This window comes from Mustela erminea, chromosome 5 (genome assembly GCF_009829155.1).
Source record: "Mustela erminea isolate mMusErm1 chromosome 5, mMusErm1.Pri, whole genome shotgun sequence".
NCBI lineage: Eukaryota > Metazoa > Chordata > Mammalia > Carnivora > Mustelidae > Mustela > Mustela erminea.
In genome coordinates, this window is record NC_045618.1 from 91,672,426 (window position 1) to 91,688,218 (window position 15,793).

Sequence of the window (15,793 nt, forward strand, 5' to 3'; positions counted from 1 at the left end):
AAAAGAATGCTAGTTATGAGTTGTGTGTATGTATGTGCACACACACACACACACACACATGAATACATAGAATTGAGATATTATGGATATTTTAAAAATATTAAATACAGTTGAGTGGTCAGTATTATAAAGTTAATACCTGGCTCATTTATGTATTTTATTTTACTTTATTGTCAAATGTCTTGGTTTTAAGGTTTACTTTGGGTCCATGGCAGTATCACCTATAATATAGTTTATTTTTCTTGATTTCAAGAAAATTAAATTTTTAAATTTTTATTTGAATTTTAGTTGACATACAGAGCAATGTTGGATTTAGAGTAGAATTCAGTAATTCATCACTTCCATGCGGCACCCACTGCTCTTTGATACAAGTGCCCTCTTTAATACCCATCACCCGTCTAACTCACCTCATCCGCCTCCCTTCATCAACCCTCAGTTTACTTTCTGTTATTAAGAGTCACTTAAGGCTTGTTTCCCTCTCTCCTTTTTCAATTTTTTACCCTTCCCGTATGTTCGTTTTCTTAAATTCCACATGTGAGTGAGATCACGTTCTTTCTCTGACTTATCTCACTTAACATAATGCACTCTAACTCCATCCATGTCATTGCAAATGGCAGTATTTCATTCATTTTGATAGCTGAGTAATATTCCATTTTCTGGACACACACACACACCACATACACCACATACTCTTATCCATTAATCAGTTAATGGACATTTGGGCTCTCTCCATGGTTTGGCTATTGTCAGTAATGCTGTTATAAACATTGGAGGGCATTTACCCCTTCAAATCAGTATGTTTGTATACTTGGGTAAATACCATGTAATACAATTGCTGGATTATAAAGTGGTTCTATTTTTAGCATTTTGAAGAATCTTTATGCAGTTGTCCAGAGTGGCTGTGCCAGTTTGCATTCCCAGCAACAGTGCAAGAGGGTTCCCCTTTCTCCACATCCTTGCCAACACGTGTTTCGTGTGTTGTTAATTTTAGCCATTCTGACAGGTGTGAGATGGTATCTCATCCTGGTTTTAATTTATATTTTCATGATGTTGAGAGATATTGAGCATCTTTTCATGTGTCTGTTAGCCATCTGGATGTCGTCTTTGGAAAAATGTCTATTCATGACTTCCTCATTTTTTTTTTTTTCTTTTTATTTATTTATTTATTTATTTATTTTTTATTTCCAGCATAACAGTATTCATTATTTTTGCACCACACCCCGTGCTCCATGCAATCCGTGCCCTCTATAATACCCACCACCTGGTACCCCAACCTCCCACCCCCCGTCCCTTCAAAACCCTCAGATTGTTTTTCAGAGTCCATAGTCTCACATGGTTCACCTCCCCTTCCAATTTCCCCCAACTCCCTTCTCCACTCTAAGTCCCCATGTCCTCCATGCTATTTGTTATGCTCCACAAATAAGTGAAACCATATGATAATTGACTCTCTCTGCTTTTTAAACGAGATTATTTGTTTTGTGGGTGTTGAGTTTAATAAGCCCTTTATATATTCTGGATACTAACCCTTTATCAGATGTGTCATTTGCAAATATCTTCTCCCATTCTGTAGATTGCCTCATAGTTTTGTTAGTTCTTTCCTTCGCTGTGCAGAAGCTTTTTATCTTGATGAGGTCCCAGTAGTTCATTTTTACTTTTGTTTCCCTTGCCTCCAGAGGCCTGTCAAGTAAGAAGTTTCTATAGATGAGGTCAAGTTTCTATAGATGAGGTTTTTTCTTGCTTTGTCAAAGATTAATTGACCATATAGTTTTGGGTCTATTTCTGGGTTCTCTATTCTGCTCCATTGATCTGTGTGGCTGTATTTGTACCAGTACTATACTGTTTTGATGACCACAGCTTTATAATAGAGCTTGAAATCCAGAATCATGATGCCTCCAGCTTTGTTATTCTTTCTCAGGATTGCTTTGGCTATTTAGGGTGTTTAGGTTTATTTGTTCTAGCTCTGTGAGAGGTGCTGGTGGTATTTTGATAGGGATTGCTTTAAATGTGTAGATTGCTTTCCCATAAACATTTTAAATTGCTTTGCTTTGCTACAGACATCTTAACAGTGTTTGTTCCTCCAATCCATGAGCAAGGAATGCTTTTCCATTTCTTTGTATCCTCTTCAATTTCAGTTTAATAATGTTCTATAGTTTTCAGAATATAAATCTTTTGCCTTTTTAGTTTTTTCTAAGTATCATTGTTTATGGTGCAATTGTAAGTGGGTTGATTCCTTGATTTCTTTTTCTGCTATTTTTTAATGGATATATAGAAATGCAACAGATTTCTGTACATTGATTTTGTATCCTGTGACTTTGCCAAAATCATGTAATCTAGAAATTTTTTCGTGAAGTCTTTTGGGTTTTCTACATAGAGTATTGTGTCATTTGCAAATAGTGAGTATTTGACTTCTTCCTTGCCAATTTGGTTGCCTTTTATTTCTTTGTGTTGCCTAATTGCTGAAGCTAAGACTTCTAGTACTATGTTAAACAGAATGGTGAGAGTGGACATCCTTATTTTGTTCCTGACTATAGGGGAATGGGAATAGCTCTCAGTTTTTCTCCATTGAGGATATTAGCTGTGGGTCTTCCATATATGACCCTTATGATGTTGAGGTGTGTTCCATCTATCCCCACTTTGTTGAGTTTTTATCAAGAATGGAAGCTATGTTTTGTCAAATACCTTTTCCAAATTTATTGACAGGATCATATCGTTCTTTTTTTTTTTTTTTAAAAGATTTTATTTATTTATTTTACACTCAGAGATCACAAGTAGACAGAGAGGCAGGCAGAGAGAGAGAGGAGGAAGCAGGCTCCCCGCTGAGCAGAGAGCCCGATGCTGGGCTTGATCCCAGGACCCTGAGATCATGACCTGAGCTGAAGGCAGAGGCTTTAACCCACTGAGCCACTCAGGCGCCCCCAGGATCATATGGTTCTTAGCCTTTAATAATGTGGTATAACATGTTGCTTGATTTGCCAATATTGAATCACTGCTGCAGCCCAGGAATAAATCTCACTTGATTGTGGTAAATAATTCTTTAAATGTACTGTTGAATTCAATTTACTAGAATTTTATTGAGAATTTTTGCATCCATGTTCATCAGGGTTATTGTCTGTAATTCTCCTTTTTAGTAGGATCTTTGTTTGGTTTTGGAATCAAGTAATGATGTCCTTATAGAATGTATTTGGAAGCTTTCCTTCTGTTTCTATTTTTTGAAATGGTTTGAGAAGAATAGGTATTAACTCTTCTTTAAGTATCTGGTAGAGGGTGCCTGGGTGGCTCAGTTAAGCATCAGTTAAACATCTGACTTTGGCTCAGGTCATGATCTTGTGGTCCTGGGATCAAGCCCCACATCAAGCTTCATGCTCAGCAGGTAGTCTGCTTCTCTCTCCCCTATCTCTCCCTCCCTTCCTTCTCTCTCTAATAAATAAATAATCTATGAATGAATGAATGTCTGGTTGAATTCCCCAGGGAAGCCATTTTGTTAGGAGATTTTTTTTTATTACTGTTTCGATTTCTTTGCTCATTATGGGCCTGTTCAAATTTTCTATTTCTTCCTGTTTCAGTTTTGGTAGTTTGTAAGTTTCTAGGAATTTGTCCATTTTTTTCCAGATTGTCCAGTTTTATGGCAGTTAATTTTTCATACTATTCCCATAATTGTTTGTATTTCTGTGGTGTTAGTTGTGATCTCTCCTCTTTTATTCATAATTTTATCTATTTGGTTCCTTTATTATCCCTTTTTGATAAGTCTGGCTAGAGGTTAATCAGTTGCATTAATTCTTTTGAAAAACAAGCTCTTAGTTTTGTTGATCAGTTCTATTGTTGTTTGTTTGTTTCTCTGTCATTTATTTATATCATTTAATCTTTGTTTCTCTTTTACTGCTGGCCTTAGGCTTTATTTGGTGTTCCTTTTCTAGCTCCTTTAAGTGTAAGGTTAGATTGTGTAGTTGAGACTTTTCTTGGTTCTTGAGGAAGGCCTGTATTACAAGATACTTCCTTCTTAGACCTGCCTTTGTGGGCTATCATGTTTTCATTTTCATTTGTCTCTATGCACTTTTTTATTTCTTAATTTCCTTGTTGACACATTCATTCTTTAGTAGGATGTTCTTTAGTATTTAGTTCTTTAGTAGGATGTTCTCCAGGTATTTGTGGTCTTTCTGAATTTTTTCTTGTGATTAACTTCAAGTTTCTTAGTGTTATGGTCTGAAAATATGCATGGTATGATCTCAATCTTTTTGTACTTGTTTAGGACTGATTTGTGATCTGTGACCCAGAATGTGATCAGGAGAATGTTCCATGTGCCCTAGAAAAGAATTGGATTCTTCTACTATGGGATGAAATGTTCTGAATATATCTGTTAAGTCTCTCTGGTTCAGTGTTTCATTTAAAGTCATAATTTCCTTGTTGATTTTCTGCTTAGATGATCTGTCTCTTCTTGTAAGTGGGGTGTTAAAATCCCCTACTATTATTCTATTAATATTAATGAGTTTCTTTATGTTAATTTTTGATTGATTTATATGTTTGTGTGTTTCCAAGTTGGAGGCATAAATATTTCAATTGTTAGAACTTCTCGGTGAATAGAGCCCCTTAATGATGATATAATGCCCTTTTTCATCTCTTCTTACAGTCTTTGTTTTAAACCCTAGTTTGTCTGATATAAGTATGGATACCCTGGTTTTCTTTTGATGTCCACTAGTGTGATAGATGGTTCTCTGTTTCCTCACTTTCAGTCTGAAAGTGTCTCTAGCTCTGACATGAGTGTCTTATAGGTAGCATATAAGTGGATCTTGTTGTTGTTGTTGTTTTAATCCATTCTGATACCCTATGTCTTTTGACTGGAGTATTTAGTCTATTTACATTCAGAGTGATTTTTGAATCATGAATTCATGAATATGAATTTAGCATCATTGTGTTACCTGTGGAGTTGGTGTTTCTGGTGATGTTCTGTGTTCCTTTCTAGTTTTTGTTGCTTTTCATATCTTTTTTTTTTTTTCATATCTTTTCTTTCCCCTACTCATAGACCCCTTTATATTTTTGCAGGGATGGTTTAGTGAACTGATTTAGTTTTTGTTTGTCTGGGAAACTATTTATCTCCCCTTTTTAGTCTAAGTGACAGCTTTACTGGATAAAATATTCTTGAGTGCACATTTTTCCCATTCAGTATGTTGAATATATCCTAGTACTCTGTTCTGGTCTGCCAAATTTCTGTGGACAGATCTGCTGCAAACCTGATCTGTCTTCCCATGTAGATTAAGGACTTTTTGTCCCTTGCTGCCTTCAAGATTCTTTCCTTGTCTGTATAATTTGTGAATTTGACTATAATATACCTTGGTGATGGTCTGTTTTTGTTTGATTCAATGGGAGTTCTCTGTGCTTCTTGGATTTTAATGTCTGTGTCCTTCCCTAGATTAGGGAAGTTTTCAGCTATAATTTGCTTGAATAAATCTTGTACCCTTTTTTCTCTCTCTTCTTATTCTGGGACTTCTATGATATGAATGCTGTTATGTATTAATAACACTGAGTTTCCTAAGTCTACCTTTGATCCATTATCTTTCCTTCCCTCTTCAGCTTCATTATTCTCCACAATTTTTATCTTCTATATCACTGGTTCATTTCTCTGTTTCCTCCATCCTCATTTTTGTGGCCTACATTTGTCTTTGAATCTTGGTTTTAGCATTTTTAATTTCACACTGACTTATATTTTAGTTCTTTCATCTTTGCAGTAACAGATTCTTTAGTGTTTTCTATCCTTTTTTTAAAGCCCAGTTAATATCCTTATAATTGTTGTTTTAAATGCGAGTCCAGACACCTTACTCATATCCATATTGATTGAATCCCTGGCCATGAATTCTACTTCCTGTTCTTTCTTTTGGAGTGAATTTCTCTGTCTCATCATTTTGTCCAGAAAAGAAAAGAAAACAACAGCAACAACAACAACAATAACAACAAAGCCTGGATCCTGGGTGTATTTTGGTCTGTTTGTTAAAATGAGCTAGATCTAAATATATATATATGTAAATAAGAATTAAGAAAATGATAAAAAAAAATTTAAAAAGTTAATAAAAGCCAATTAAAAAAATAAAAAGGAAACTAGATCCTGTTTTTCCTAGAGGTGAAGCTTTGCAACATTCTATGATCAGTAGACATGTGCATAGGCGATATTTATGCTGGTCTTCAGAGGGGAGTGGCCTGTTTCACCGATTCTCAGGTGGAATTACCTGGTGGAGATGAGACTCCTTGGCAGAGGTTGTGGGGCTTGGTGTAAATGGCTTCCGCCTCCTCTAAGTGCCACTGGTTTGCTCCCTGAGGACTTTCACTTCTGATGGAAGAGATGAACATGTTGAAGCCTGGCATCCTAGACCCAGTGCTGAGTGTTTGTACACCACCCCCCTTCAGTTAGTTACCCCTCTTATGTGTCTGGCTCCTGTCAGGTCCCTACCTTCACCCTGCTTGTGTCCAAGCTGGTTTATTTCAGGTGCAGGACTGGGTTTCAAAACTCTAAACTTTAGGGACTCCTGTGGTGCAGGACCAGTGCTGATTCTCTAGGGAGGTCCTTGCCATGCTTTTGCCAATTGCTGGCCCTAGGCACGGAAGTGGTGGCATGACCACACAATGGTTCAGAGTTTATGGCTAGGTAGAGCAGAGTCAGCACCCATGTTCACTGCCCTTAGCCTGAGCTCCTGGGCCTGGGAACAATGTAGCATGTTGAGATCACCTGTTTTTTCGCAACCCAAGGCATCCTCATTGCACCACTTCCCTACCTAAGCACCTCTAAGCCAGGCACAACCCTGGTGTTGGTGGACTTCTAAAATTTCAGATTTTGGGCTGCTCATAATACTTTGAAATAGTCTCCATAAACAGGACTCCCTCCCCCCCACAGTACTTGCAGTTATATTTCCCTCAAATCAAATACTCATACCTCCTACCTGTGGAAGGTGTTGATTTTCTACTTGTAGACTTGCAGTTCTGTACTCTTGGACCTCAGATTGATTTCTTGGGTGTTCAGAGTGATTCGATAATTATTTAGCTGTGTTCCCAGGAAGAAACAACCTTAGGGCCCTCTACTTTTCTGTCATCTTAACTCCTCCTCCTAACTCATTTATTTGTATATGATGTTCCATGAAGGCATCTTATATAATAAAAATATTTATCAGGAAATATATTAAAAGATAAGTGAGAAACAAACAAGAGAAGGGCTTATGCTTATGGTTAAGTACTTAGGTTTCTGAAGGAATGAAAGAACTGGTCAATTTACATAAGAAATATATATTGAAAGACTAGATTTTTTTCTTGAAAATATTTGTAAGCATTGGTCTTTGTACAAAATCCATGAACTTTGTGCCTTAGGTGTTAAACATAGATATTAACTGAAAAATCAGTTAGCTTAATTTGTTAGATGACACTTGTATGGTTTTTTTCACTATGAGTAAAACGAGTTAAAAAATCATCTTTTTTTTTTTTTTTTTTGAGGCCTATGTACCCAGCATTATTTTAAGACTTTTTGAAAAAGCAAAGACTGAAATAAATGTGTTTATTATATTTCAGATATGCCTCAAAGAAAAGTAAGTAACTAGAAAAGGTCAGCTGTAGGAAACAAGCTGCAAACGCTCCAGTGTAATGAATTATAACTTCTGCCTGCTGTAGATGCAGAGGATGACTCCTTCTATATCTGAAAACATGTGCCTTGAAGTTTTCAATTACGCTCAGGAAACTGAACATTTCTTCTACAAAATATTTGACAAGCTTAGCTGAAAAATAGAACTAGCAGGAGGAAATGTTGGATCACTGGAGTGTATTTGAAAGAAAAGCAAGAAGTAGGGTCTTGGCTCCTCACAGATGAAAAAGTAACTACTCAGGATATCAAGTCCCAGGGAGTAAAAATACTGAAGTCCTTATCCTGGCATCAAATGACCTTTAAATGCCAGGAAAAGGAATCAAGAGTACTATCTTAAATGAGAAAGAAAGGCATTTTATAATATTACAGACTTCAGTTTAAAGTTATGATAATGCATTTATGAATTCCATATATAAAATTATATGGTGACAACTTTTAATAAGCAGAAATTATAGGAAATGCTTGGAAACAAAGACAAATCAAATGGTGAAGAAATGAAGAGAGATTTAAAGCTGCTAATAACTTAGACCTTAAGTCCCTCAAACATCATTCAAGAATGTCACTTCAGTATTTTCTCAAAATCCAACTATAATACTCATCTTGTCAGAATTTTTGTCCCAGTAAGCAGCATTATACATTTTGTAGCTTAAATTCATACCGTCCTAAGGAGAATTAGTGGAGGCTTGAATCATCTTCCAATACAGGGAAATCTGGAATTGTTCTAAAGCTAGAATGCCATCATGCAGTGAAGGTATATTCTCATTTCGAAAATACAGGTTAAAGTACAAATATACATTTTATTGTACTGAAGGAAACTAAAATACTTTCTATTTCAGCCTCATTTTTGAATCTCTTTTCATCAAGAATAGTGCTAATACCTTTTTACTGGTGAATAGAAGTGTTTCTTTCATTTAATACCTTTAAATACAGTGTTTTTGAATGTATATCTTCTAAAAGTTTCAGCTTTCCTAAATAAAAGTTAAAATATTTGCTAATGACTGATTACATACTAACCAAGATTATTAATTTACATATTACTCAAATGGAAGGAAAAATACTGAAATGATGTAAAACAAACATCTTTTAAAATGTCTCTTTTCAACTTGGGCATACATCATGAATCTTAAAGCATTTCTACTCTTCTATGTGTAATAGGGAAAATTTTTTTTATGTGTAATAGGAAATTTTAATGCCCCTGAGCAACTAGATCTCCTCTGCATGGTAATAGGGTTAACCATGAGAATTTAAAAAAAAAAAAAAAAAAAAAAGTTCTCAGAGAGACTGCAGCAAAATGCAGCATGAGCTCTGGAATAAATGAACAATATTTTCAGTCATCGTCTGTGTCCAGGAGATTAACGATCAGCCTGTACTATCCTGTGTATCTCAAGTACATGAAAGTAATTTTTTCAGACACAAAACAAATTTGCTTGTATCTCAGTTAACAGAATGTTCAGTTTATGTGATGGACATTGATTTTTTTCAAATTTGAAAGAAATGTAGGTTGTATCAATTCCAAAGATTTGAAACCAAAATAATATTTTAATGAAATGTTTAATGTGAAAATACTCATAGGGATAATAGTGGGTAAGGGATAAGAATTGAGAATACACCATGTTACATGAAATAAGCGAGATTGAGGAAAACCAATACTGTGTACTCTCACTTACATATGGGATCTGGGGAGGGGGGAGTCTAACTCACGGGAACAGAGTAGAATAATTGTTACCTAGAATGGGGGATGGGGAAGTGAGGAGATGCTAGTAAGAGGATATAAGCCTTCTGTTATAAGCTGAGTAGGTTCTGGAGAGCTAATGTATAGTATGGTATCTATAGCTTAAAATATCCATTGTAGGGGTGCCTGGGTGGCTCAGTGGGTTAAAGCCTCTGCCTTTGGCTTGGGTCCTGCGATCGAGCCCCATGTCAGACTCTCTGCTTGGCAGGGAGTCTGCTTCCCTTCCTCTCTCTCTGCCTGCCTCTCTGCCTACTTGTAAATCTCTGTCAAATAAATAAATAAATAAAATCTTTAACAAAAATAAATAAAATATTCCATTGTATAAAATTTGGTAAAAGAATAAATTTAAGTATTCTCACCATACACAGTAACTATATGGTGAAAAATGTGAAATGATTATGTATATAATGTATGTACCATATCACAATGTATATAATAAATCATTACATAGTATACTTCATATATATACAATTTTATTTGTGAACTCTAATGCTAAACCTGGGAAAAGACTTTTTTTTAAAATATTTTAATCATTTATGAGTAAGAGAATGAGAGAAAGATAGGGAAAGAGGGAAGAGCAGAGAGGAACAAGACTCGAGCCCAGAGCTTTATGGAGGGCTTGATCTTGAGACCCCAAGATCATGACCTGAGCTGAAACCAAGTCCGATGTTTAGCCAACGGAGCCACCCAGGCACCCCAGAGTTTTAAAAGCACCTATATAAAAATAAGAATATTATTTCTATCTTATATAAATTCTTTAAATAAATGTTTATTTTTGCAAGTTAAAATTATTTGTAATTACATGTGCTGTTTAATCATACACTATTGGTTAAGAATTCTGCTTAAGAATAATAAATATGATTCCCTTGTTTTTTCAGACTCTATTCCAGGGTATACCCTGTTTATGGCACAATTGAATTTTTGTGATGTATGAAACATTGTATTGTAAACCTTTTTATATCTGTAAAAACTGGATGCAAATAACAGACTGCTAGATGTTAACTATTGAAAGCTAATTAGGGGTGTCTGGGTGGCTTAGTTGGTTAAGCATCTGTCTCTTGATTTTGGCTCAGGTCATGATCTCAGGGTTGTGTGATCTAGACCCACATAGTACTCTGTGCTCAGCACAGAATCTGCTTGAGATTCCCTCTCCTTCTACCCCTACCACTGGTCGAACTCTCTCTCTCTTAAAATAAAATCTTAAAAAAAAAAAAAAGCTATTCAGAAAATTACTGCTGTAGTGAGGGACTAGAGATCCTCCCTCTTTACTTATTAGTGTCCAGAATTAATAAGAATACATGTTGATTCAGGGAACTACTCATTATCTCTATAAATATAGGTTTGTTGCATTAAAAAAAATAAAATACCCCCTTTTCAGTTATAGTTAGTGAAGACAAATGGTTTTGTCTTCCTGATTTAAAAGCATATATAATCTTCAAGTTAGAAAAGTGAAAAATATTTCAAATCTGCTATTTTGTGTTATTCCTCTGTGTGCTATTTTTGTAACTGACAGTTCAGGAAAGTGACCTACATTTTTTGGAGGTTGTAAAATAAATGTCATGACTTTATATATGTTAATGTAATTGTTCTGCATTAAAAAAATCAAGGTAAAATTTATATTCATGATTAGACTGACTTCCTATGAAGTGAAGAAGATGAACTATAATCACTAGATAAGATGAAGCAAAAAATGATGGTGTGTGCTAATGTATACAGTTACTGTGCTAATAATTTTAGTAACATAGTATGAATTTGAAAAAGTATGCTCAGTACATGTGAAGTTCCTTTCCATTGGTTCAGATGAGTGTAATAATCCTTGTTGTCAATATCTAGTTAAGAAGATAATACTGAGGAAGTTTAACTATTTTGATACCAACTTTATTAATTGCACTTAAATTCCATTTAATCGTATCAGATTATCCAACTAAGGTTGGTTTGTTCCTAAAAAAGATTGCAAACACATAAATCCCTTTCCTCTTCCCTTAGATTCCCACCTTTACTCTTGTGGTCTCCAAATGATTAACTCAGACTTTTTCCTTTATTATCTTTCTTTTGTGAGCAAAAAACACTGAGTTCCAAAAGCTTTTTTGTTTGCACTTTGTAGTAATTAAATTCCTTGTCAGAAATACAGACTTCCATGAAGTATTTTGAAAATAGGCAGGCAAAAGAGAAGTGGTACGGCTAAAAGCCAGCTTGTCTGTTTTACTAGCACAGATTCAGCAGGACAGATTTTTTTACATTCATATAAATGATACATACGAAGCTAAGAATCACAAGATAAGCACTTACCTTTGAATCTCCCACATTTTTTTCTTCTCTGCACTGATTTTATTATAAATATATTCTTTTGGGATAAACAAATACTGTATTCAAGACTATGTGCAAGCTTGTTCTAGATACAGATGAAATCAGGAACTACTTAGAAGCAGAGAGAAATAGCAAAGACACCTGCACATTTCTCTAAGAAGGTATAGAGGTTAACAGGGAATATCACATTTCTCATTAGCCTGTTCAGTTGAACTAAGCCTTAAATTTAATTTGCGCTTTTCAGTAAGCTGACCTCCTCTCCTCATTCCTAGGAAGTAGAATGGAAAGACAATCTTCAGAGTTCAACATCAACAGGAAAGATTCCAACTTTGTAACTGCTCAGACACAAAACTCTTTCCAATTTGCCAGGAGCATCATCAGCGTAGTCACTCAGCACACCAGCCCAGTGTTCGTTGTAAGTCTTTTTTCTTCTCTGAGTCGGGGCTTATTTCCTTATCCCATCTCCTAAGATTACTGTTAACTTGTAACTGTTGAAGTTTATTTGAATGATACAGAGTTTTTGTGACTAGATTTTTTCAATCAGTATTATATTTGTGAGTATGGTTCATGTTCTCTCATGTAGTTAGAGTTAATTCATTTTCATTGCTGGGGAATTTTCCCTTATATAGATAGATGACAACTTAATCCATTGATGGGCATTCACGATGCTGCCAGTTTGGTACTATTACAGAAAATTCTTTAATGAACTTGCACATGTTTTTTGGTCACATGTATACATTTTGTTAGAAACCCCTAGAAATGGAATTCTGTGTCATAGAGTATACATAGATTCACTTTTAGAATGAACAACAAGCTATTTATTAAAATAGTTGAGCCAATTTATATTCCCAAATGTCTCCAGTATATGAGAATTTCTGTTGATTGGTATCTTCACTAACACTTGGTACTCAGCTGTCTTCACTATAAATATTATGGACTAAACATTTGTATAATGTGTAGTGGTATCTTACTGTGATTTTAATTTCAGTTTTCTCGGAATGTACTCATCACCTTTTCATGTGTTTTTGGCTATACAGCTATCTTCTGTAAAGTGCTTCTTCAAATCTGTTTTCTTTAGGGTTTCCTATCTTTATTTTACTAGGTTATAGTTATATAGATGTGAATATTTGTTGTTTAATGCATTTTCAGCTTCCACTTAGCAACTTTTTTTTCACTATTTGCCAGAGACAGTTGATGAAAAAAAGTTATTCATTTTGATACAGTATAATTTAGGAATCTTTCTTTTATGGTTACCAATTTTGTATCCCTAAATATATTTACCCAACTCAAGTTAATGATGATGTTTTCATAGAAGATTTGTTGTTTTTCTTCTCAGCTTTTTATCAACAATAGGCCTGTAGCTGTTATTTGTATGTGGTGTGAAATAAGTATTAATATAATTTTCTTCTATGGGTATGGAATGCTCCCAAACTGATAATGAAAAGATCATCCTTTCCGCACTTTTTTGCAGTGCTAAATTCTTCATAACTCAAACGGTTAAATAGGAATTCATCAGCTTCTTTCCTCTCTATCTCTGTCATTTATCTGTTTGCCTATCTTTGGGCCAATAGCATACTACCTTAATTACTAAGAATAATGTTGCTAGTATGTTCCTTTTATAATTTTTTTCAACAATGTCTTAGCTATTCTTGATGTTTTGTATTTCCTTATAAATCCTACAAATGGATTGACATTTCTGGAGAAAAAATCTATAGCATCAAATCTACAAATCAATCTAAATATGGAGAGAACTGACATTAAACCAATCAATATCAAGGTATACAATTTTTTCTTAGTCTTTATTACAGTTCTGTCTTATAATACCTAGAAATTTTGTACATCTTTGTTAGTGTTTATGGGTACTTCTACACTATTTAAATGATATCTTTTCAAAAATGGTGTTTCTACATGTGTATAAAAATATAGTTGATTTTTGTCTGTAGCACTTACACTATCATGTCTTCTGATAGAGTATTTCATTAAAATCCTTTGACTTTATTTTTTGCTTACCACGTTGTATAGGGCCTTCAGTGCTACCTGTACTAAGAGAGGTGATTATGGTGATCCTTTACTTGAGCCTTGATCCCAGAGAAAAAGTTTTCAGCATTTCATTATTATGTATGTTCACTATAGGTTTTCAATTTTTTTATGTGAACTTTATCAAATTACAGAGTTTGCCTCTCCTTCTTGTTTTAATATCTATTTAAATATATCTTTCTAATTCTTTAAAAAGTTCATGAAAGGATGTTGAATTCAAATTCTTCATGTTTTGATATTATCCTGTAATTTTTCTTAATTTTATGTATTAGATTTGCAGTGGTTGATTTCTGGATATGAAATAATCTTTGCCTTTCTGATCTCAATGGTTCAAGCCAAGGACTACCACAAAGACATCTATATTTCAACAATTTATGTTTATTGATTTTTACAACAAGGGAGAACACACACCATAGAGAATCCCAGAAAGTCTCAGTCGGGGGCTGTTAGAATGTATAGAATTTGGATGGGTTAGGTGATTTTCAGGAGTACTCAAGAAAGCCAGACTTTGTTCTCTATTGAATGCTTTCAGCACAAGGGGGCAATTTTATGATTGGGTGTTTTAATGCATCCTATCCATAAAGTGAAAAATTTTGCCTTCTTTTGTTTCTGTCATTGGTAATGGAATGGCAATAATTCACATTAACCAATCTCAGGGAATGCTTGGCTGTTCTGCGGTGAGAGCAATGTTTTGTTTGTTTTTAAGCCACTTAATTGATGTATGATTGACATAAAAAAGGCTGTGTGCATGTGTGTGTGTGTGTCTCTGTGTGTGTATTTAATGTATATAATTTGAGATTAGAGATTAGTATGTGCTAGATGTGATATTGGGATTATTTTTATTTTTAAATACAGTGGCCTTGTCTGATATTGGTATGCTACAAAATGATTTATTTTTAATAGGAGAAAATAGAAATGTGGGTGTGATTACCAGGATAGATTTTAGCAATGTCAAGTCCTAGATGACAGTGTCAGGCCAGCTCCTGGGTGGCCAAAGCTGCTTTTGTTTTTTGCACAAAAATTAATACATTGTAGTCCAGTTTATTAAATACTGGTTTGGCTTGGTGATTTCCCTTAGGAGTTTTGCAACTATGCTCATGAATAACACTGACCTGTAGTTTTCAGAATGTCCTTGGCAAATTTGATATCATGTTTGTATTGATCTTTCAAAAATGAGTTTTTGGACTGTCTTTTGTTTTTTAAATTTATATTTTGGAAGAAATAAATATAAGAATTTATTGCATACCTTCTGGGTCCTTTTATTATATCAAAATATGTGATTCCCCAGTAAAAAGTGAAGTCAGATTTGTTTGTTTGTTTGTTTTTTCAAAATTCAGAGTACAGTAAAGGGGAAAAGAAATGCCATAGAAAGCAGATTGGCAGTAATAAAATGTGAAAGACAAGAAAGTGATAGCAAGAAGAGAGAGTAGAAATTAGAAGAGCAAAACTAAACAGTCTTTACTATAAAGGCAAGCAGTCACCAAAAGATTAATGAGAACATCAAAAATTTCACAAATGGTAAAGTGATACATCATTGATCTTGGATCATTAAAAGTTTATGATTAACAACTATTTAAGACAACAGGTGAAATAGCCTGTTTTGTGTAATACTTGTAATAATGACAAAATAGTACAAAATATTTCCATGACTTTCTACTATTTTTTCATTGTGTGCATATTAAGCACCAGGAAGATTTATTTTGAGGGGGTTATAACAATATTTTGAGGTAGACTATGCAGCTTTTTACTCATTTTGAGGGAAAAGAAATTTAGAGAAGACTTTCACAAGGTAACCCAACACAAAAGCAGAAAAACTAGAAATGAAATTATTTACAAATACACATGTAAGTAAAACTAAAAATTTAAAATACTTTAATTTTCCCTAAAGTGTAGTGCTTCTCTATTGCTTTAGGGTCTCACATTTGCTCACTTGGGGTTTAGTATTGGTGCTTCAAGTTTAAAACTTTAGCTAAATAAAAAATTTCATTCCCATTATTTCCTATGATTATGGTTTTAGCTTTATAGTCAATTTATTTGGAAAGTAGGTCTCCATTCAACTGAACTTTAGGTGGTGAGAGAACCCTGCTGTAATAGTGTTTTAGAAA